This window comes from Mauremys mutica, unplaced genomic scaffold (genome assembly GCF_020497125.1).
Source record: "Mauremys mutica isolate MM-2020 ecotype Southern unplaced genomic scaffold, ASM2049712v1 Super-Scaffold_100201, whole genome shotgun sequence".
NCBI classification, from domain to species: domain Eukaryota; kingdom Metazoa; phylum Chordata; order Testudines; family Geoemydidae; genus Mauremys; species Mauremys mutica.
In genome coordinates this window covers 1-22,106 of record NW_025423287.1, presented here as the reverse complement: position 1 = coordinate 22,106, position 22,106 = coordinate 1, and the positions used below count along the sequence as shown (strand labels likewise).

General features: G+C 51.3%; 3 non-coding genes across 3 annotated transcripts; 1 reads left to right on the top strand and 2 right to left on the bottom strand.

The window, feature by feature from the left end:
• The first annotated feature begins 6,492 nt into the window (after positions 1-6,492).
• TRNAK-UUU lies at positions 6,493-6,565 on the top strand. Its single transcript has one exon. It is a non-coding gene; the product is annotated as a tRNA-Lys (tRNA).
• Positions 6,566-13,267: 6,702 nt separating this feature from the next.
• TRNAA-UGC lies at positions 13,268-13,339 on the bottom strand. The gene has a single exon. It is a non-coding gene; the product is annotated as a tRNA-Ala (tRNA).
• Positions 13,340-21,916: 8,577 nt separating this feature from the next.
• Positions 21,917-22,010, bottom strand: TRNAI-UAU. Its single transcript has 2 exons — positions 21,973-22,010; positions 21,917-21,952 (listed from the first exon to the last, which is right to left on the bottom strand). It is a non-coding gene; the product is annotated as a tRNA-Ile (tRNA).
• Between the last annotated feature and the right edge of the window lie 96 nt (positions 22,011-22,106).

Below are 22,106 nucleotides of genomic sequence, written 5' to 3'. Positions count from 1 at the left end.
AGGTGGTGCTCAGCTCTGTCAGGGACCTGCCCAGGTGCCTCGCTGCCAGGGGATGCAGACGTTTCTGTAAGGCGATTAAATGGGGTATTTGGCTTCTGAATGAATGTGAGGAATGTGCAATCCTGAGAGGGAATTTCCATCCTTCTTTTTACTGCTCCTCAGTGGCCTAATGGATAAGGCATTGGCTTCCTAAGCTGGAAATTGTGGGTTCAAGTCCCACCTGGGGGAACAAAACTCCTTTCTCCTTGTATATTGCAACAAAGCCTTGGTGTTATTTTCACCAAGGAAACTGGGAGTCGTTTGAACCCAAAGTGCTGGATCTTGGGAGCAATCCCTGAGAAACAGCATCTTCCACTTGACAAATGCTTTCTAGACCCATCAGTAGCAAACACTTAATACTAGTGTTTGTCTGAGAATAGCGTGAAGGGGAGTGTTTACTCTGACACCTCAGTGAGTGAAACAGACAGAAAGAGCAAGGCCATCCTGAAAGAGAATGGATCTGTCTGGAGACAAAGCAGAACCTGAGAATGAGCAACAGTGTGAAAAGAACTTCAAATGGGTGTTAGGTGTTAGGTTGGTCTGACAAGTTTCAAGAAAATACCAATGCTCGTAGACTGATGCGGACACTGGCTGCTTCTGATCTTTTACTGAGAATTCATTGAGAAATATTTTCCTTAACTATGTTATGGAATATTGGGTGGGCAATGAAGGCACCATTCCTCCTGCTTTCGCCCTTCGAGACAACATGGCTACATGGCATGCGGCCAATGCTCACCTTCCAGTCAACTGCTAGAGAAGACAACACAGACAGGGATGGCAGCAGGGCAGACTGGAGCTCCGCCGAGATGGTGGGACCAGGTCTCATCAATGGGGAGGTGGCCACCCCAGCATGCACAAGGCTGAGCTAGTAAGTGCGGCGTGTGCTCCACGGTGCCCCTACTCCCTGCATGTGGTGGTGGAGGGCAGTTACTGAGTTCGGTTGGTTTGGGAAATGTAGGGCTTGGCTACACTTGCAGAGGTAGAGCACTGGGAGTTAAACCACAGCAGGGAAACCGCTGCCGTGTGTTCACACTGACAGCTGCAAGCGCACGGGAGTGGCCACACTAGCAGCTCTGGCAATGCCACAGAGAGCAGTGCACTGTGGTAACTAGCCCAGTGTGCAAGTGGCTGCAACGTTCTTTTCAAATGGGGGACGGGGGTGGAGTGTGACAGCGAGTGTGTGGTGTGTACGTGGGGGGAGCGACAGTGTGTTTGGGGGGCTGAGAGTGTGTCAGCATGCTGTCTTGTGTGTTTGGACAGCAGCAGACCCCCACCTCCCCTCATACACACTCACAACAGCAGGATTCCACACTAATGGTTGCTTTGTCCCAGAGCAGAGAAGCAGCCGCCTGTCAGAAACGGAGCTTTGAAAGGGGATATCCGCATGCCTGCAGCCGATTTCAAAACAATGACCAGAGTGGGCACTTGACTTCAGGGGATTATGGGACATTTCCTGAGGCCAAACACAGTGCAGTGATGCAACACATCATCCACACTGATGCCCGGGTATTTCAGCAGGGCTCAGCAAGCTTTATACTTCTCATGGAGGTGGATTACCAGGAGCGCTCCACCTACAGAGCCCAGGTGCTCCATGTGCCTTGCGAGTGTGGACACCTCAGGAGTTAGGGCACCCGGGGCTGCTTTAATGCGCTCAAACTTGCAAGTGTAGCCAAGCCCTTAGACTATGTCAATTGTGTGACTTACTTGTGCTATTGTAATAAATACAATAGACGTGCAATGGTCAGAAATCGCACCAGCATAGAAGTATATTAAAGGGAAACCCTAAGGAAATTAAGGTTTTAAATTATCCTCCACATGTCCCGCGTCCCACTAAAATGAATGCAACCCACAGGGCACGTGGGCAGAAGTATCAGTGTCAGGATGCTACATTGTTAGCACGGTAAATGAAGCTGAAAAATAAATGATGTTTAAATGACCTCACTCTATTTTTTACATTCCGGTATTAAGAGGTAATAGATACAGATGGACACCAGGCAGGGTTGTTTGGAGGATGAAGCCTTTATGCTTCCATCTCCCACCGCTGTCAAGTTTTAGCCAATTAGGACAAGTCAGCAAATAAGAACAACCTCAGGTCTCAGTAACTGCTCCAGGTAGCAAAGTCCTACAGGGAGCATTTTCTGGCACTACACCTGCTCAGCTCTGCTCCCCGGCTCTTCTCGGGCTCCTGCTCTCTCCTTAGCTCTGCCCCACTCTGGCCCAGGCAGTTCCAGCTCCCACAGAGGATGGGACCCCCTGGCCTGGTGACTCCCTCATTACACTGCCTGGCCTGTCAGTGCGGCTAACTTGGAGCTTTGGCCTCTCCCCATTGCCCCTGGGGACTGTCAGTCTCAGGGGCCTGATTTCCCATTGGCCCTTCCCCCTTCTATTGGGACTGGGAACTAGCCAACCAAAACCCCCACTAAGCTTTAGTAAGGGGCCAACAGTCCCTTACTCGAGCAGGCCACATGAGGGTCACTGATGGCCAGAGAAGGGCATATGAGTTGGTCCCATGGTGTAATGGGTGGCACTCAGGACTCTGAATCCTGCAATCTGAGTTCAAATCTCAGTGAGACCTTGTGGTAAAGCCTTGGAGCTCACACTGCTCCACTTCCCTGTCTCCAGCTCTGCAAGAGCAATTCTTTCCCCTCCTGCTGGATGGGTCAGGGCTCTAGAACTGACACCTGAGGGTTGGGATTCTCACGGCTTCACCTGGTGCCCACAAGTCTGGCACTTGCCACTGTGCTTGAAGGAAGCAGGGCTGGGCAGGTGGGAGCCCAGCACCTCTCCTCCTCTGGGCACCTCGAGCAGAGGCGGCTGGTGTTGACAGCTCCAAGGGAAGGCTTAAAAGCAGCAGAGGTCAGGGCAAGAGGAGGAGAGGACCATGCCTATGTGTGGCCAGCAGACAGCCACAGGGCCAGCCTGCTCCCTGCTGTGCTGAACCCCACTGAAGGCCACCCACAGGCCAGCATGCAGGGCGGCTGCTGATGCTCTGTGGCCAACATCAGAAGAGGGTAGGAAAGCAGGGCCAGCCCCCTTGATGGGGCGTCTGAACATTCCCACTCAAGGTCCTCACTTTGGAAGTGGAGCCGCCCATTTTTTTTGGCAAATCAGGAAGGGCAAAGCCGAGACTGGAAGCACCTGGGACTCATGCCCCAGCCTTTGTGATGCCCACCCCACAACTCTTTCCCGGGGCTCTAGCTGAAGCCAGAGCATTGGCCTGAGTGACCAAGAAGAGGTTCCAGACCTGAAGGGAGCAGGACTTGCAGCACAAAGTGAGCACAACCATGAGGGGACTCAAATCCTGAATCATCTGATCCACAGGGAGATGCCTTATCCTTTAGGCCACATGATGAGGGGGTCTACGCTCTTCTTTGGAAAAGCCGGACACTGTGTTTCTCAGGACATCTACTGAGGGGGGCCGAGACTCTCTGGGCACAAGAAGTCGAGTTCCCAGCGACACGTGAGACTTAATTCTCTGGAGCCAGGTGCAGGGCTTTGGCAGGGAGGCTCAGGCATGGGGGATTGAGGTGCAACGGATGGACTGGCTGTCTAGGTGCGGAGATTTAGTCTCCCTGAGGAGGAGGAGGAATCCTGCTGACAGGCAGTGGCTGTGCAGAAAAAGAGGAGGGACTTTTTTTGCCTCTCTTTTGCCTGCCTGCTCACTCTTGTGGTGAGCAATGAATAGGTTTTTCAACAAGCCCAGATAGCTCAGTTGGTAGAGCATCAAGTGCTTAATCTGAGGGTCCAAGGTTCAAGCCCCTGTCTGGGTGCTCGGCTTCTAAGTTGCCTTGTGTGCCAGGAGCCAAACTCTGTTCACAGCCACATGTGGATTCCCAGAAGCTGTGGCCATTTCCTGGAAAGGTTCCTTTCCTTAGCAATCAGGAGAGATGCCACATCTGCAGGTGTAGAAAGTGCAGTCTCTGGCTGCCAGGAAGCACTGTGGGGCCAGGTGCTGAGAAATCCCAGAGGGGGGGCAGCAGAGATGGGGGGGGAAGGGAGAGAGAGAAGCAATGACAACAGAGGGCAAGTGTAGAGGGGGCATCTGGTCTGGCTATTGTGGGGAACTTCCTTGGTTTATAAATGACCATGGTGGAATTGGCCAACAGAAGGACCTGCATCCCCACCCCCTTACCCAGAGGCTGCCTGACCTTGAGGACTGTTAGGATACAGAGATTCAGGCCAGTCTGCAAAGGCCTGTACTTTAAGAATTTAGGTGTATTTTTATCACTTAGCTAGTTATAGAGGTATAAAAGAAAGTATAAAAAATCACTGTTTGTCTGTGTAATGGCCTTCTCTTACTGTGACAGGCTGAGGCCTGGTTCTTCGGCTAAGCAGCAAAGGCAGCCATAAGCTGGGAAATGTATGGTCACATCCTCACATTCCCAACTAGTCACACTGAAATAAGGTGCTATTGGGCTGTTAGGAATACAATCCTGCCCTGATATTCCATCACCTCCAGAGAAAGGGAAACTTAGTTTGGTAGCATCCTGTCTGGCAAGAACTCACTTATCAATAGACACAGCTGGAAAACCCTTATGTCTGTATAGATGTAGTTGTGAAATCCTCCCTTCTGTATTGTTTTGTATGATTATTTGCATGGTCTCTGTCTGGTTATGTGATTGTTTCTGTCTGCTGTATAATTAATTTTGTTGGGTGTAAACCAATGAAGGTGGTGGAATATAATTGGTTAGATAATCAAGTTACAGTATATTAGGATTGGTTAGTTACATTTCAGTAAAATGATTGGTTAAGGCATAGCTAAGCAGAACTCAGGTTTTACTATATAGTCTGCAGTCAGTGAGGAAGGCGGGGGGGAAATGGGAACAGGGACTGGGGATGGGGGAATTGGGATCATGTTTTGCTACAGGGGGAAATGGGAACAGGGGATGGGAACAGAAACAGGGACACAGACAAGGCTCTGTGGTGTCAGAGCTGGGAAGGGGGGCACTAAGGAAGGAAACTGGAATCCTGCTTGCTGGACGTTCACCCCAATAAACATCAAATTGTTTGCGCCTTTGGACTTTGGGTATTGTTGCTCTCTGTTCATGCGAGAAGGACCAGGGAAGTGAGAGGGTGAAGGAATAAGCCCTCTAACACTATCATTTGTTGCTCTAGGCTCCATATGTACGTGCACATTCACATCCCACTCCTGACACAATCACTGTCTTCTATCTGACGAAATAGCCTAATTTCAACCTCTCCTGTAACATTACACCACCAACTATTTAGCATTTGTATGAGAGAAGTTGGAGGGAATTCAAACATCTTCAAATGGCAAAACTTTTCCCCCGGCCTGGTCAGTGAATCCTATGGTGAGAAACTTTCTGTGCATTTCAGTTTCTTGTATTGCTGGATGGGGCCTGAGGTGCTGAAAGGGAAATGTCCATGGAAAACTTGGACATCACTGTTGTCCAAAAAAAGGAAGGTGTTAGACACAATCGCTTCTCGTATTCCCATGGAATCCGAGTCTAGCTGAAGAATTTCTGTCTATCCTAGAGAGAATCATTCCATTGTAAATACATATGAAATGAGATCTTCAGGTCGAGTCAGCGCCTTTTAAAAATATTTACTGAGAAAAAAGCCATTCTTTGCCTTGTTAATAAGGACAAGAAGCCCTCTTTGCCTTTCCATTTCAAATGCGAAATGAATGGAGATTTTCATTGAAAAACTTCTGGTTTTTAGGGGGAATTGAACCCAGGCCATGGCTGTTAAAACACCACAACCTACTGCTTAAAGGACCAGGGAGGGCTGTTTTTTCCTAAAAGCCAGTGTTGTTTTTCTCAGCCTCCTACTTCACCAATGTCAGACTCTGAGTGTAGTTAAGCTCTGGAATAGGCTCCCAAAGGCATCTGTGGTGTCTCTGTCCTCAGAGGTTTTTAAGAACAGGTTGAACAAACCTCTGTCGAGGATACTCTGCATATACTTGGCCCCATAGACAACCTGCTCTGGCTCTATCTGCTACCTTCATCGTGTTTGGATGTAAAGGTGGGAAATGATGGAGAAATTGGCCCCTCGTTCAAGTTTAAATGTTGTAACTTCTAAATCTAGACCGGGGTGGCCAACCTGAGCCAACGTAATTGCCAAACATGCACCTTTGTATGCAACTGCTGAGTCAGTTGTGAACCTTGCTACCATTATCATTATCCCTTTGAAATGATGATGGTGATGGACACTTGGCTGTATATCCCAGAGTGCCCTAGACATCTACAGGCTGCATTAGCCAATCCAACCATTTGGCATTTACAGATGGGCACCTCTGTATTGTGCCTGAGTCTTGTACAGCTATGAATGGCTGGTAGATGCCGATATTTTCCCGTCTTTTTAACCAGCACTAATACCCAGCCAGGCCAGGGCTGGGAAGAGAGAGAGAGCAGCAGGTTTCCCCTATTGTGGCCATCTCGCTTTTTCTTGACTAGCTTCACCTCTGCACCAACTTGTGGTTTTCATATGTGAGCCTGGCTAGCTCAGTTGGCAGAGCATCAGGCTTTTAATCTGAGGGTCCAGGGTTCAAGTCCTTGGCCAGGCAAAAAACTTCTTACTGTGAGTATAAAAATCTGTCTCTCTGGAGTCTTGTTCAGTGTTACTCTTTCTCTCCAGGATTTTGCCTTTCCTAAGAAGGGCCTTTCTGTGGGCGGGGATTGAAGGAGCAACTCCTTGACATCCCCTCTGTCCTTGCAGGCTGGAGGAATAAAGTCCTCTGGGCATAGAGCATGTTCCTTCCCTGCACACACAAACACACAGAATATTCATAAGGAATTAGAATTAGAATCCACCACTTTCCTTGGGAGCTTGTTTCTGTCGTGAATCATCCTCGCTGTTGAATATTTGTGCCTTAGTTGTAATATAAAATTTCTCTTTTCACCTTCCAGCCATTGGGTCTTGTTATGCCTTTCTCTGCTCGATTAAAGAGCCCTTTCATACCCAATATTTTCTCTCCATTAAGGCCCTTCAACACGTCAGTGAAATCACCTTTCAATCTTCTTTTGATAAGCTAAACAGGTTGAGCTCGTTCAATAGCAAAGAGCCACCAAATGTTCTGAGGGCTGGAGAAAAATGTCTTCTAGGGAAAGTGGTGGATTCTCCATCTCTTGATATCATTTAATGAAGACTAGATGCCTTTTTGGAATGTGTTTGCCCAAAAGTAGCTATTGTGTCATACAGGAGGCCTGTGATATGCAGGGGGTCAAATAAGATGCTCTAGTGGTCTCTTCTGGCCATAAAGTTGACTAATTTCTGAAAAACTGAGTGTAGCATTGGGAGCAGCGTCTGATGTTTTCCTGTCTAGCCGGCTTGCTTCCTAGAATGAATGCTCCTTGAGTGGGGTGACACACAGGGAGTAGCTCAAACCTCCACAGTGCCTGGCCAGGGGCAGGACATTAGCACAGCAAGAGAGGGGTGTGGCAGTGACATCACAAAGGCCTTTTACAGGACCTCAGACGATTGGTCAAAGGTGGTGGGGAGGTGGTGACCTCACAGAGAGATGCTGACATCAGCCAGGCAGGACAGGGGCGAGGGGCCAGGGAAACCTCAGAGACCCCTGTGGCTTCGCTTCAGCAAGTCTCCTCCTCCAGGTCTCTCTTTGAGGACTGAGAGAGTATTCGGGTTCACGGACGTGAGTGCCAGGAGGAACCTCTTTCGAGTTTTCTCCTTCCCTTTAGTGATTTTACTAGAAAACAGCCGTCCCTGTTTAGAAGGTAAGAGCCTCCTCGAGGGAAGTGGTGTCATGGGCGTGTCACAGTTCGGATGCCAGTGGCCCCCCTACACTGTAAGGAAGTTCCCGCCACCCTGCTCTGTGTTCGCAGGGTGGGAGAGAGCAGCATCCATGGCAGTGATTTCCCCCTGGCTGCCGGAGCAGAGCAGCAGGCTCAGCTGTCTGAACTTCCCAGAGGAATGAAAGGGGAGGGGCCCATGGCTCTGTAGCAGGAATGCAGGGCAGACGAGTTCACAGCGGGCATTGTGGGATACTGGGGAAGGCCAGTTATGGTGATATAATGAACAGCAGCGTTTACTCTGTTACTTTAAGTTTGCTGCAAAAAGCTCTAGCCCTCTCATCGAAGTCGTTTTATTTTGTCAGCAAAACAGGGCACTTTTGTCACCAGACATAGCATTGCAGTGTGTGCACCAGCCACAAGCTACCGACCGAGAGAGCGTTGTGTGTTTTTCACACACCTGAGCAATATAATTCTGCTGAAACAACTTTGTAGTGCAGACCTGGCCAAAGAGTCACTCACACACAGCTTGCAAGGAAAACCTCAACTGCTCCTCTGCTTTGCAGAATCCAAACACAAGCAAAGCTTGTCAGTCCCTGGTGGCAATGGCAGGGAGTCAGGTGTGGGCAGACAGTCTGTTATAGCTACCCCCAGGCACCATGGCTTAGTTGGCTAAAGCTTCTGTTTTATAAAAAGAAGATCCTAGGTTCAACTCCCAGTGGTGACTGGTTGTTGGGGCACCTGCTATTGGCTACTATCAGAAGACAAGGTTCAGAGCTAAATGAGCCTTTGGTCTGGCCCAGTGTGTTTTTTCTTATGGTTTAAATAACACTCACTGGCACTGATAATAGAGTTACTGAACGTTTGGGAGTTAGGAGCGGGTAGGTCAGTGGTCCAGTCCCCACACAGATGACCCCTGTCTCCCTCTGGGACAGGGGCAGATCTGAGCTCTCACCCAAATGCTCATTGTGGCTGCCAGAATCTGTGAGCAGCTTGTTTAGTTTACGCCAAAGGTTGAGTCCTGCTTTGTGCACCGTGTGTGAGAATGAAAATCGTAAAGCCCCCTTTGAAATAACGAAAGCAGCAGGACATGTTATTGTCCCTGCCCCAAAGCAGACAGACCAATGGAGAAATGCCGTCGAGTCCAAGGTAATACTCCGCTGCCATTTTACCTTTTTTGCTGGCTAAACTCCTTCTTATCTGTCCGGCCCAGGCTGTCCTCTGCCTCAGCTGCTGCTCCCGGCCTGCTCTAGAGTCAAACACGCAGGGCCCCCAGGGGAACAGAGGCTGGGACAGGGCAGCAGCCTGGGCTGGGCTGGGAAGATGCTGGAAGTTCTCGTTCCCTGAGAACTGGCCTGGCTCCCTTCTCAACAGCAAACAAATCAATTCCACGTCCCCTCCCCAGAAAAACCAGCCTGGAGCCAAGGGCAGCAGGGGACGATTCCCTGCAGTTCCCACCGAGGCAGGAGAGAACCCAGGGTGTTTCAAGCAGAGCTTATGGAACTGAGGTGGGGAAACCAGCCTTTAATAACAGGCAGTTCCAGTTTAAGCTCAGTGTTTTTAACAATTTCTACAACATTAAATAACCCTTTAATCATAGTGTCACCATCCATAAAATTGCTTCAGCCTTATAGGTTCCTAAGTGCACAACTAAACATCTCTTCAAACACAAGGGAGTGGAGATCAGTCAATGTTCAGAGTCATCCCATATAAAAGAACCATGTTGTCATACATACTGGCCCCATCATGTGGCCATCGCCTTTCCCTCCTCTCTGTTAAAAGTTTTAGTATTTTGCACAGAAACTTTCTTCCCTCAGGAGAGTCCTGGGAACCAGGACTGCCAGCCAGACAAACACCTTTAAGAGGCGGCGTAATCTGTCAAAAAATGATCTCCCTCTTTCAGTTCAGTGACACCCTGAAATGTTACTTATCAGGGCAGAGCCAGAGGATTGAAAGCAGCTACATGAAACCCCTGTGTAGCTAACAGGAATGAACACAAACACTCCCTTGTATCTGAAGAGATGTTTAGTTTTACCCTTGGTAAACTACAAGACTAAAGGGAAAGGCAGTGGTGCCAGATATAAAGAGTGAAACACGAGACAATCATCATAGTTATGCCCATAGTGACTGCAAATTATTTCTAAATTCTTCTTATTATCATCAGTGTATTATTTTCTCTGGAGTCTAGACATTGACTATATCTTGACCAAGAAATTTAGATCTTGATAAAATAATCGACTATCCCTGGTTAAGGCGATGGACTTGATACCCAGTGGGGTGTCCCTACACAGGTTCAAGTACTAACAACAGTGGCTTCCTTTTAGCCATAGATTTTAATCAGGGCAATAAATTGATACGAACTCCTGTAAAATCATTTTCCAGCCCGACTCCTTCACCCACATTTGTTAGGGCATTGGGCCACCATGTGAACATTTCATTTCCCTCCTCAATTTCACACAGAGACACAATTTCCTTTGCACAGATCCATGAACAGCAAAACCTCCCTGTGTCTCTTGTCTGAGCCAGGGCATTCGATTCCATTGAAACCTTCTCTCCTGCAATGGCGATGGTCAGACAGAGGGGACGTGGCCACCTTCACCTCTGACAGTGAGATATTGGCTCAGCTCTTTCTTTCTGCTGCTGTTGTTAGTCCATGAAACATCAGGGATGGAATGCAAGGCTGAGTTCATGCACCAACCTCCTGAAACATTTCAGTGCCCAGAGAAATCCTGACCCCGGCTGTTGGAATGATATGGTGTAGATTCGAATAAGAAAGGGACTGTCTGAATTGTCAGTGTGGGGAATGGACAACAACCTATAGCAATGTCATTAACCACAAACACACTCTCATCCTGCTCCAGCTGGAAGGGAAATGGGCAGGAATTCTCGCTGTTCAGCCATGGACACACTTACACTAATGCAGTCGTGAGTGTGCTGGGGGAGCTGGTCTGAGCAATTTGAAGTGACAATTCTGTGAGAACAGAATCATGGTGTAGGGAAGTAACTGTACATTAAGTACTTGTGGCTGAGTGGTTAAGGTGATAGACTAAAAATCCATTAGGGTCTCCCCACACAGCTTTGAATCCTGCCAACTATGGAGGCATTAGTATGTTGCTAGTGCCTGAGTGTCTGCAGAGATGCACTTGCTCAGCCGGTAGTTGAAGCGTTCCTTGTCACTGTCCAAGGCGCCTGTATAGGGCTTCATGAGCCAGGGCATTAGCAGGTAGGCTGGGTCCCCGAGGATCACTATAGGCATCTGCACATCCCCAACAGTTATTTTGTGGTCCGGGAAGAAACTACCATCTTTTCCGGTGTATAAGACGACTTTTTATACTAAAAAACAACCCCCCAAAATCGGGGGTCGTCTTATACGCCGGGTATAAACATACTGTAGCTTTGGCTACATACAGAACGTCCCTGTGCTGATACGGTATGTACTGCGCTGAGCCAATCCCAGCAAGCGGTGTCATCTATTAATGCATACAAAGCCTGCTCGGATTGGCAAAGGTTGTAATAGCCCGCCTCTCTGACCCAGCCAATCCGAGCAGGCTTTGTATGCATTAATAGATGACACCGCTTGCTGTGATTGGCTCAGCACGGTACATACAGTATCAGCACAGGGACGTTCTGTTTTGATTTTGCAGTTCGGTGGAGCTGGCCCTGCATCCCTAGGTATGGGGGGGGAGTGGGATTCAAAGGGCTCTGGGCTGCTGGTAGCCGCGGGGAGCCCTGAGCCCTTTAAATCCCAGCCACAGTGGGCAGCCCAGAGCCCTCTGACTCCCCGCTGCGGCTGGGATTTAAAAGGCTCTGGGCTCCCCGCCGCAGAGCAGTAGCTCAACGATTGCGTTGGCTACTTGCATCACAGCAACCCCCACGGTAGATTTGCCCACGCCAAAGTGGTTCGCTACTGACCGGTAGCTGTCTGGCATTGCAAGTTTCCAGAGGGCTATGGCCACTCGCTTCTGCACACTCAGGGCTGCTCGCATCCGGGTGTCCTGGCGCTTCAGGGCAGGGGACAGCAGCTCACACAGTTCAAGGAAAGTTCCCTTATGCATCCTAAAGTTTCGCAGCCACTGTGATTCATCCCAGACCTGCAGCACTATGCGGTCCCACCAGTCCGTGCTTGTTTCCTGGGCCCAGAATCGCCGGTCCACAGCATGAACATGACCCATTGCCACCATGATCTCCACGGCGCGGGATACCGTGCTGTGTGAGAGGTCTGTGCTACTCTCTGACTTCATGTCCTCACCACGCTGCCGTAGCCTCCTCGCCCGATTTCTCAGCATCTGACTGTGAAAAAGGTAGACGATAAAGTGCGAGGAGTTGACAACGGCCATAACTGCAGCGATGATTGCAGCGGGCTCCATGCTCGCAGTGCTGTGGCGACCGCACTGTCACTCACCAGAAAAGTGCGCGAACTGTTTGCCCGCCAGCGGGATTGACGGTTGAATGACGACAGTTACCCAAAACCACCCTCGACACATTTTTTCCCCCAGGAGGCATTGGGGGCTCTACCCAGAATTCCAATGGGCAGTGGGGACTGCGGGAACTGTGGGATAGCTTCCCACAGTGCACCGCTTCCAATGTCAACGCTTGCCCCGTTAGTGTGGACTCACAAAGTCAAATTAGTGTCCTTAGTGTGGATACACAAATTCGACTTTGTAATATCGGTTCCACACATTCGATTTAAGTAAAATTGAACTACTCTGGTAGTGTAGACATACCCTTAGTCTATAAGGTGCCACAGGACTCTGTCTCTTTTTATAGATCCAGACTAACACAGCTACCCCTGTGATACTCAAAAAGACAGTGTCCCCTGTTGGGTGTAAATCACTGACCTCTCTCCTCTCTGAGCACTGACTGCCCCACTGTATCCTTGCCTCTCAGTCTGAGCAGATGGGACCTTTCCCTCCAGTGCTGGAGGATTCGCCCTTCTCATCTACCCTTGTCCCAAGCAGCACAGCAGGTGGGAATCTTAAATGTACCAAGGTGACTTAGGAGCAGAAACCCCCTGTCAAAGTTAGACTCAGGACTCACAGTTTGTCAGACCACTCTGTTTTATTAGCACAGCGCTCTGCTAATAACACCCAGATAATGTGAGCACCATGCAAGACACAAACTATCTTATTTATACAGATAAAAGGGCAAGCACTTAACAAGATAACAAAGGAAGCAGAATCTGATAAGTTTACCTGGGGTAGGCATGCATATCTTATTTCCTTACTAAGTATTACCGATCTTCTGCTAATGTTTCGCCATTAGCACCATTGTTTATGCCTAATGTTTCTTTTCCTGGCACCTGTATTTCAACATTTCTTATTTCTGCTTAAAGGTACATATAACATTTCTTTAATCCATTCTTATTTTTACAATATAATTCATTCTACTTTCACACACCCCTGACCTTCCATGCAATTGGCACTTGCCCCTCACTGAGCAGGATTGAAACTCCTGCAGGGAGACTGCTGGGCCACATCCCAGCTGGGCATGAGCAAAGCAGCAGGGTGAAAAAAAGAGCTTGGAGATGCTGGGGATTGAACCCAGGACCTCATACATGCAAAGCATGTGCTCTACCACTGAGCTACATCCCCAGATGGGCTGCAGATAACACTCAGGGTATGTCTACACTACGGGACTATTCCGAATTTGCATAAACCGGTTTTGTAAAACAGATTTTATAAAATCGAGTGCGCGCGGCCACACTAAACACATTAAATCGGTGGTGTGCGTCCATGGTCCGAGGCTAGCGTCGATTTCTGGAGCGTTGCACTGTGGGTAGCTATCCCGTAGCTATCCCATAGTTTCCGCAGCCTCCCCCGCCCCTTGGCATTTCCGGGTTGAGATCCCAGTGCCTGATGGGGCAAAAATCATTTTCGCGGGTGGTTCTGGGTACATCTCCCCCCGCTCCCTGAAAGCGGCAGACAACCGTTTCGCGCCTTTTTTGCTTGGTGAACTGTGCAGACGCCATAGCACAGCAAGCATGGACCCTGCTCAGCTCAATACCGCAATCGTGGATGTTTTAAACACCTCGCGCACTCTCGTGCAGTATATGCTGAACCAGGACCTTCGAACCGAGGCTAGGAGGAGGCAGATACGGCAGCGCGGCGATGACAGTGATGAGGACGTAGACACAGAATTCTCTCAAACCGCGGGCCCCGGCGCTTTGCAGATCCTGATGGTAATGGGGCAGATTCTATCCATTGAACGCCGATTTTGGGCCCGGGAAACAAGCACAGACTGGTGGGACCGCATTGTGTTGCAGGTGTGGGACGATTCCCAGTGGCTGCGAAACTTTCGCATGCGTAAGGGCACTTTCATGGAACTTTGTGACTTGCTTGCCCCTGCCCTGAAACGCCATAATACCAAGATGAGAGCAGCCCTCACAGTAGAGAAGCGAGTGGCGATAGCCCTGTGGAAGCTTGCAACGCCAGACAGCTACCGGTCAGTCGGGAATCAATTTGGAGTTGGAAAATCTACTGTGGGGGCTGCTGTGATGCAAGTAGCCAAAGCAATCACTAAGCTGCTGCTACGAAAGGTTGTGACTCTGGGAAACGTGCAGGCCATAGTGGATGGCTTTGCTGCACTGGGATTCCCTAACTGTGGGGGGGCGATAGATGGAACCCATATCCCTATCTTGGCACCGCAGCACCAGGGCACCCAGTACGTAAACCGGAAGGGGTACTTTTCAATGGTGCTGCAAGCACTGGTGGATCACAAGGGACGTTTCACAAACATCCACGTGGGATGGCCAGGGAGGGTTCATGACGCTCGCGTATTCAGAAGCACTACTCTGTTTAAACGGCTGCAGCAAGGGAATTACTTCCCAGACCAGAAAATAACAGTTGGGGATGTTGAAATGCCTGTCGTTATCCTGGGGGACCCAGCCTACCCCTTGATGCCATGGCTCATGAAGCCATACACAGGCAGCCTGGACAGTGGTCAGGATCTGTTCAATTACAGGCTGAGCAAGTGCAGAATGGTGGTGGAATGTGCATTTGGCCGTTTAAAGGCGCACTGGCGGACATTACTGACTCGCTCAGACCTCAGCCAAACCAATGTCCCCTATGTTATTGCTGCTTGCTGTATTCTCCACAATCTCTGTGAGAGTAAGGGGGAGACCTTTATGGCGGGGTGGGAGGCTGAGGCAAATCACCTGGCCGCTGATTACGCGCAGCCAGACACCAGGGAGATTAGAAGAGCACACCAGGAAGCGGTACGCATCAGAGAAGCTTTGAAAACGAGCTTCATCAATGGCCAGGGTACAGTGTGACTGCTGTGTTTGTTGATGAACACCCACCCCCCTTGATTGACTCATTCCCTGTAAGCAACTCCCCCTCCCCCTTCGAGTACAGCTTACTTATGCAAATAAAGTCACTCTCGTTTAAAAATCATGAATTCTTTATTAATTCATTATAAAAAGAGGGAGAGAAGTAAGGGTGTGGTTTGGGAGGAGGATAGGAAGGATGGAGAAGGCCATTCAAAAAATTTCATATTAACGACAGCCTTCTGGTTGGGCTGTCCACGGGGGTGGAGTGGGCAGGTGCACGGAGCCTCCCCCCACGCGTTCTTACACGTCTGGGTGAGGAGGATATGGAACATGGTGAGGGTTGAGGGTGGTTACACAGGGGCTGCAGCGGCACTCTGTGATCCTGCTGCCGTTCCTGAAGCTCCACCAGACGCCGGAGCATGTCAGTTTGATCACGCAGCAGCCCCAGAGTTGCATCCCGCCACCGCTGATCTTCCTGCCGCCACCTCTCATCTCGGTTGTCCCTCCTGTCCTCACGTTCACTGGCCTCTTTTCTGTAATTTGAAACCACGTCCTTCCACTCATTCAGATGAGCTCTTTCATTGCGTGTAACTTCCATAATATCCGAGAACATCTCATCTCGCGTCTTCTTTTTCCTCCGCCTTATCTGTGCTAGCCTTTGGGATGGAGGAGGGATGGTTGAAAAATTTGCAGCTGCATGAGGGAGATAAATATTTAGAAAGATACATTTTACAGAACAATGTTTATACTGTTTCACAGTGAACATCACTATTCACCTAGCACATGTGATTTCCCTACAAGGTCGCATTTTTCATCTTAATAGTGAGTGCTTGCAGCTCTGGAGTTACAGATCTCACAGACACAGGTCCAGGCATCAGAATTCAGCTTGCATGCGGCCATGGTAAGCCACTGTCTCAGTGATTTACCCCTACCCCCCAACGCATGGCTAATACCACGCTAGCTCCCTGCTAATCAACAACCTTCCCCCTCCCCCCCACCCACTGCGTGTCTGGTAGCTTGGGGAAGATCGCCGGTGACCAAACAGAAAAGATCATCGGCATTTCACTCCTCCCCTCCCCCCGCCTTGCTACGTGCAGGAAAGTGTTTTTTTTAAGCTGCTGCATTCCACGAACCCAGTAGAAAAATGGCCACCCCCTTACTTAAATTCCTGATTTTTAACCAGGTTATCCTGAACAATATCACTTTGCTGAGGGTAACAGAACAAGATAAAGAGCGGATGCTTCTTGAATGCCAGCAGTCACCGGGACCATACGCTGCTATGCTTTGCCATGCAATGATACCTGATTACTTGCTACATGCATGGCATGGTAAAGTGTCCTACCATGGTGGGCGGAACAAGGATGCCTTGCCCAGAAACCTTCTGCAAAGGCTTCTGGAGTACCTACAGGAGCGCTTCATCGAGATGTCCCTGGAGGATTTCCTCTCAATCCCCGGACATGTTAACAAACTTTTCTAAGTAACTATACTGTCTGCGAATGCATCCCAAGTCCTCAGGGCAAATCAATCATTAAAAAAGGCTTGCTTAAAAAACAATGTTTGCTATTTGCAAAGGTACACTCACCAGAGCTCCCTTCCATGGCGTCATTGTCTGGAATAGTTGCTTGTGAGGGCTGGGAGGACAGTAATTCCGTCAGGGTGATAAAAAGCTCCTGGCTGCTGGGGGTCACGGAGTGCTGTGTGCTCTCTGCGAGGTCTTCCTCTTCTTCTTCATCTTCATCTTCCCCGTCTGCATAATCCTCAGACATGGCAGAGATCACAACCCCCACCTCGGAATCCACGGTCAGGGGTGGGGTACTTGTGGCACAGCCCCCTAAAATTGCATGCAGCTCAGCATAGAAGCGGCATGTTTTTCGACCTGCCCCGGACCTTCCGTTTCCTTCTTTGGTTTTCTGGTAGGCTTGTCTGAGCTCCTTAACTTTCACTCTGCACTGCACTGAGTCCCTGCAGTGGCCTTTATCCGTCATAGCCTTAGAAATTCTTTCAAATACTTTTTCATTTCGTCTTTTGGAACGCAGTTCTGTTAGCACTGAATCCTCTCCCCAGATAGCGATCAGATCCATTACCTCCCGAGCGGTCCATGCTGGGGCTCTTTTTCGATTCTCAGGAGACTGCATTGTTAACTGTGCTGATGAGCTGTGCGTGGTCACCTGTGATGATGAGCTCTCCACGCTGTCGAAGCAGGAAATGAATTTCAAAAGTTCGCGGGGCTTTTCCTGTCTACCTGGCCAGTGCATCTGAGTTGAGAATGCTGTCCAGAGCGGTCAGTGGTGCACTGCGGGATAGCTCCCGGAGGCCAATACCGTCGATTGCGGCCACACTAACCCTATTCCGATATGTTAATACCGATATTAGCGCTACTCCTCTCGTCAGGCAGGAGTACAGAAACCGATTTAAAGAGCCATTAAAATCGATATAAGGTGCCTCCTAGTGTGGACGGTTGTGGCGTTAAATCAGTTTTACGCTCCTAAAACCAATTTAAACGCCTAGTGTAGACCAGGCTTGAGATTAGACCCCACTGGGCCAGGCGCTGCCCAGACACAGCGAGAGACAGGCCACGCCCCAGAGAGTTTACAGGCTCCACACCCAAAAAGTGGGAGGAGAAACAGAGGCCCAGTGTCACACAGCAGCACTGAGAGTAGAACCCAGGAGTCCTGGCTCCTCCTGCTCTAACCACTAGACCCCACTCTGCTCCCAGAGTTGGGGACAGAACCCAGGAGTCCTGGCTCCCCAAAAGGGTGGGAGTGGAGTCTAGTGGTTAGAGGAAAGGAAGATGGGTGTCAGGACTCCTAGGTTCCAGTCCCAGCGCTGGGGTTAGAGTGCAGTCTCGTACGTTAGCACAGGTGGGGCTGGGAGCCAGGACTCCAGGGTTCTTCCCATCCCCCCCTGAACCATCTTGCACAGCAGGAGGGGGCTGGGCAGGAAGTGATGATGGGGTGAAAACTACCAAGAAATGCAAATCCTGGAAGGAGCCTGTGCCAGGAACCACGTGGTACAGAAACCATGGCCCCTATCCCCACCTCTGATCCCCACTTGGCTGACACTGGATCATGCCCCCTGTGCCCCCCCAATCCACCCCCTGTGAGCCCTGGGGGGCAGGGAATAGCCCTGGTGCTGGCCCCCCCATCCAATTGAAGTATTCAGTGTCGCAGTGACCCAAGGTGTGTGCACAGAATGGGAATGGAGTGTGTGTGTGTGTGGGTGGATGGATTGATTTCTACATGTGTGGTTTTCGGTAAGGATGTGTGTGTGTGTGTGTGTGTGTGTGTGTGTGTGTTATTACGGCTGTAGGGGTTGTGTTTGTGGCTGTGCAAGTGTGTGTGTTCATGTGGCTGGATGTGTGCATGTGTTTGCATCTGTTAGCAGTTGTGTTGATGTTGGCTGGATTAGTGCAGGTATTTGTGTATATTAGCAAGTGGGTGTGTGTGTGTGGCTGCATTCATGCATGTGTTTGTGTATGTTTGCAATTGTGTGTGAGTGTGTGTGTGTGTGTGCATGCTCTGCTGCCCTCTTTCGGCGCAACAACCGTTTCTCTGTATGTCACAGCCCCCATACCGTTGACCCCAATGGTGATTTCCCCATCTTACAAGGGCTGGCTGCCCTGACCCTTGTCCCCTCTGCGCAGTGTGGCAGTGGCTGCAGCTCACCCCCTGTGGGGCAGGAGGGCCCAGGTGCAGGCACTGGGCTCCGATGCACCTGGAGAGCAGCTCAGGTGAGGTGGGGCAGGGCATGTGGTGTCCGTTCTGCGTTGCCTGGTGCTGGGCCATTGCACTATCCCCAGCCACGCCGCACAGCGCGTCCCGAGAGGGGGCAGAGGGGCAAGCAGACGATCCAGCATGAGGGGGAGAGGATGTGTGGTTGGGGGGAGGAAAAGCCTTGGGCTGCACTGGGGGAGTGCAGAGCAGGGGTGACACCCCAGAAACCTGCAGCAAAGGGATGGACAGGTGGGGTGGGTGGATAGAAGAGGCAGTGAGCCTAAAAGGGGAGGGGGGTCTAGTGGTCAGAGCAGGGAGGGGGCTGGGCGCCAGGGACCTCTGGGTTCTATCCCTGGCTCTGGGAGTGGAGGGGGGTCTAGAGGTGAGAGCAGGGGGACTGGGAGCCAGGACTCCTGGGTTCCATAGTAGCAGCTGCTTTTTCCTGTGTCTCCCTCCCTACAGATCCCAGCCCAGCCCCCTAGCAGAATCTGACTGGGGTGGGGGTTGCCCTGTCACTCCAGACTCGTGATTTGAACCCCTCCCCCCATGGGCTCTGACATCACGGAATCTCCTTCCCCCCCCCCAAGTCAGAAAGTAGGAGCCCCTCCCCGCATCCGGAGGAAGCTAGTGAGTTTCTTGGGGGTCTCTGGCAGAAGTGACAGCACCCACCAGACACCCACTCATGGTTGCAAGGAGACCCTCCTGCACAGCCCCCTGCTGCGAGGGGCCAGGGGCACCCAGCCAGGGTCAGGAGGTGACCACACATCCTCTCCCCCCTCATGCTGGATCGTCTGCTTGGCCCCCTGCCCCCTCTCGGGGTGCGCTGTGCGGCGTGGCTGGGGATTGTGCAATGGCCCAGCACCAGGCAACGCAGAACGTAAACCACAGGCCCTGCCCTGCCCCACCCCACCGGAGCTGCCCTCCAGGTGCATCGGAGCCCAGTGCCCTGCACCTGTGCCCTCCTGCCCCACAAGAGGGTGAGCTGCAATCCCCACAATGCTCTGCAGAGGGGAGAAGGGTCAAGCCAACCTGCCCATTTAGGATGGGGGAATCAACGCCCTTTTTTCTGCACAGCCACTGACCATGAGCAGGATTCCTCCTCCCTCCTGTGCCTCAGTGCAACTAAATCTCTGCACCTAGACAGCCGGTCCGTCCGCTGCGCCCCAGTCCCCCATGCCTGAGCCTCCCTGCCAAAGCCCTGCACCCGGCTCCATAGAATTAAGTCTCACATCTCGCAGGGAACTTGACTTCTGTGCCCAGAGAGTCTCAACCCCCCTCAGTAGATGACCCGAGTCTGAGAAACACAGTGTCCGTCTTCTCTAAAGAAGTACGTGGAGAAATTATATGTGACGATGTGGCATCTGAGTTTGGATCAGGCAATTGACAGTTCATGTCCCTTCGTGGTTGTGCTTGTGCAGTTTTACCTTTGGGCTGAAAGTCCTGCTCCCTTCGGGGCTGGAACCTCTTCTTGGCCGCTCAGGCCTATGCTCTGGCTTCAGCTAGAGCCTCGGGAAGGAGTTGGGGGGTGGGCGTCACAAAGGCTGGGGCATGAGCCCCAGGTGCTTCCAGTCTCACCTTTGCCATTCCTGACTTGCCAAAGAAAATGGGCGGCTGCCCGGGCTAGAGTGTGGAGCAGTTTCCCTCTTCCAAGTGTGCGCCTGTCCCTGTGCTGGAGGGGGGTTGCTACATAGCACCTTGGGAGCCTGGGTGTTTCTCTGCTTCTCGCCCGCTGGGGAAAAGCCTCTTGGGGTAAAATCTCCTGCCCCACTGCAAAAGTGAGCACCTGGAGTGGGAACGGTAAGAGGCCCCACCAGCGGGGCTGGCCCTGCTTTCCTACCATCTTCTGGTGTTGGCCACAGAGCATCAGCAGCCACCCCGCATGCTGGTCTGTGGGTGGCCTTCAGTGGGTGTTTGGCATGGCAGGGAGCAGGCTGGATAGGGGTCTTTGTCTCTGTCTGCTGGCCACGCGTAGGCATGGGCCTCCCCTCCTCTGAACAGCCAGAGTTAGTCTGTGCTTAGAAAGCAAAGACACAGGAGACTCAAGACAAGAGGGTGAGAAAGATTGAGAAAGGACCTATGCAGACAGCCCACACCACAGGGACACTGCCTGGTTAAGGGATGTGGAGGCACCAAATTGCCCCAAATTTCCTGGTGCCCTACGCAGCTGTGTACTGCTCCAGTGGCGAACTCGATCCCCCGGCTGGCTGAGCCAGCCAGGAAAGCTGCCCCTGCCCCTGCCCCACCCCATTTCCCCCCCACACTCCGCCCCTTCCCTGAGCTACATCCCGGTGGATGGCAGGAGGGATCAGGCGCATCCGGCACTCATTGGGCGGTGGGAAGTGGAATGACCTGGCCCCAGCCTGCTCTACTCCACCAGCTCCCAGCCGCGCCGCTGGTGAGTGCTGGGGGGTGTTTCCCCCCCACCCCCCAAGTTCCAAGGCCCGGAGCAGAGTGCAGCAGTCTGGGGCCGGATCACTCCACTTCCCGCCGCCCCGTGAGTGTGGGGTCGGGCCTGCCCTGCAATTACCGGGCGGCGGGAAGTGGAGTGACCTGGCCCCAGTCTGCTCCGCTCTGCCAGCTCGGGCTGGGGGATGGGGGTGCCGTGTAGGGCACCAAAATGTCTAGGGAGAACCCTGAATAGATCATTTTTCCACAGGGACCGATGGCTGTTAGAATAGAGATATTCAGGCTGCCTGTACAGGCCGAGACTTTAAGAACTGCGGTGTCAGAGCTGGGAAGGGGACACTGGGGAACAGACTCTGTCGGTCTATAGAGATAAGCCCGACTGGTGTGAAGGGCTTCGGAATCTGCTTGCTTGGAAACTAACCCCAGTAAACATCCCTTTGTCTGCGCTTCCGACTTCTGGCCTTTTGCTGCTTTCTGTCTGTGTGACAAGAGCCAGGGAAGTGGGCAGGGGAAGGGAAAGCCCTCTGACAATGGCTCCTTGCTCCTCTCCCTCCAGGCTCAGGGGTCAAGGATGGGCAGGACTCCAGGCTCTGCTTGAGGGATCCTGGCACAGGGGCTGGTGGGGGAGAAAGGATTGTAGATTCTCATCTGCGCTATGGAGAGGAGGTAATAAGTGAAGGGGGCATTTTTGACTCCTCCCCTCCTCAGGGTCCCCTGGGCTGGAATTCTACCTTCCACAGGGGCAAATGAGGGGGTGACACCACTTGGTTAATGAAAACCAGTGTTCCAGGTGAGGCTTGAACTCACAACCTCAGCATAGCTCCTCTCAGCACTGCCCTATAAGTACTGTGCGCTAACCAATTGCACCACTGGAGCACTTATTAATTATCATTCTCTGAGACCCCCTAGGCTGATACAGGCAAGTAGTGACCCCAAAACATTCTCAGTGGGGTTGAGAGCAGGTAGCGACAA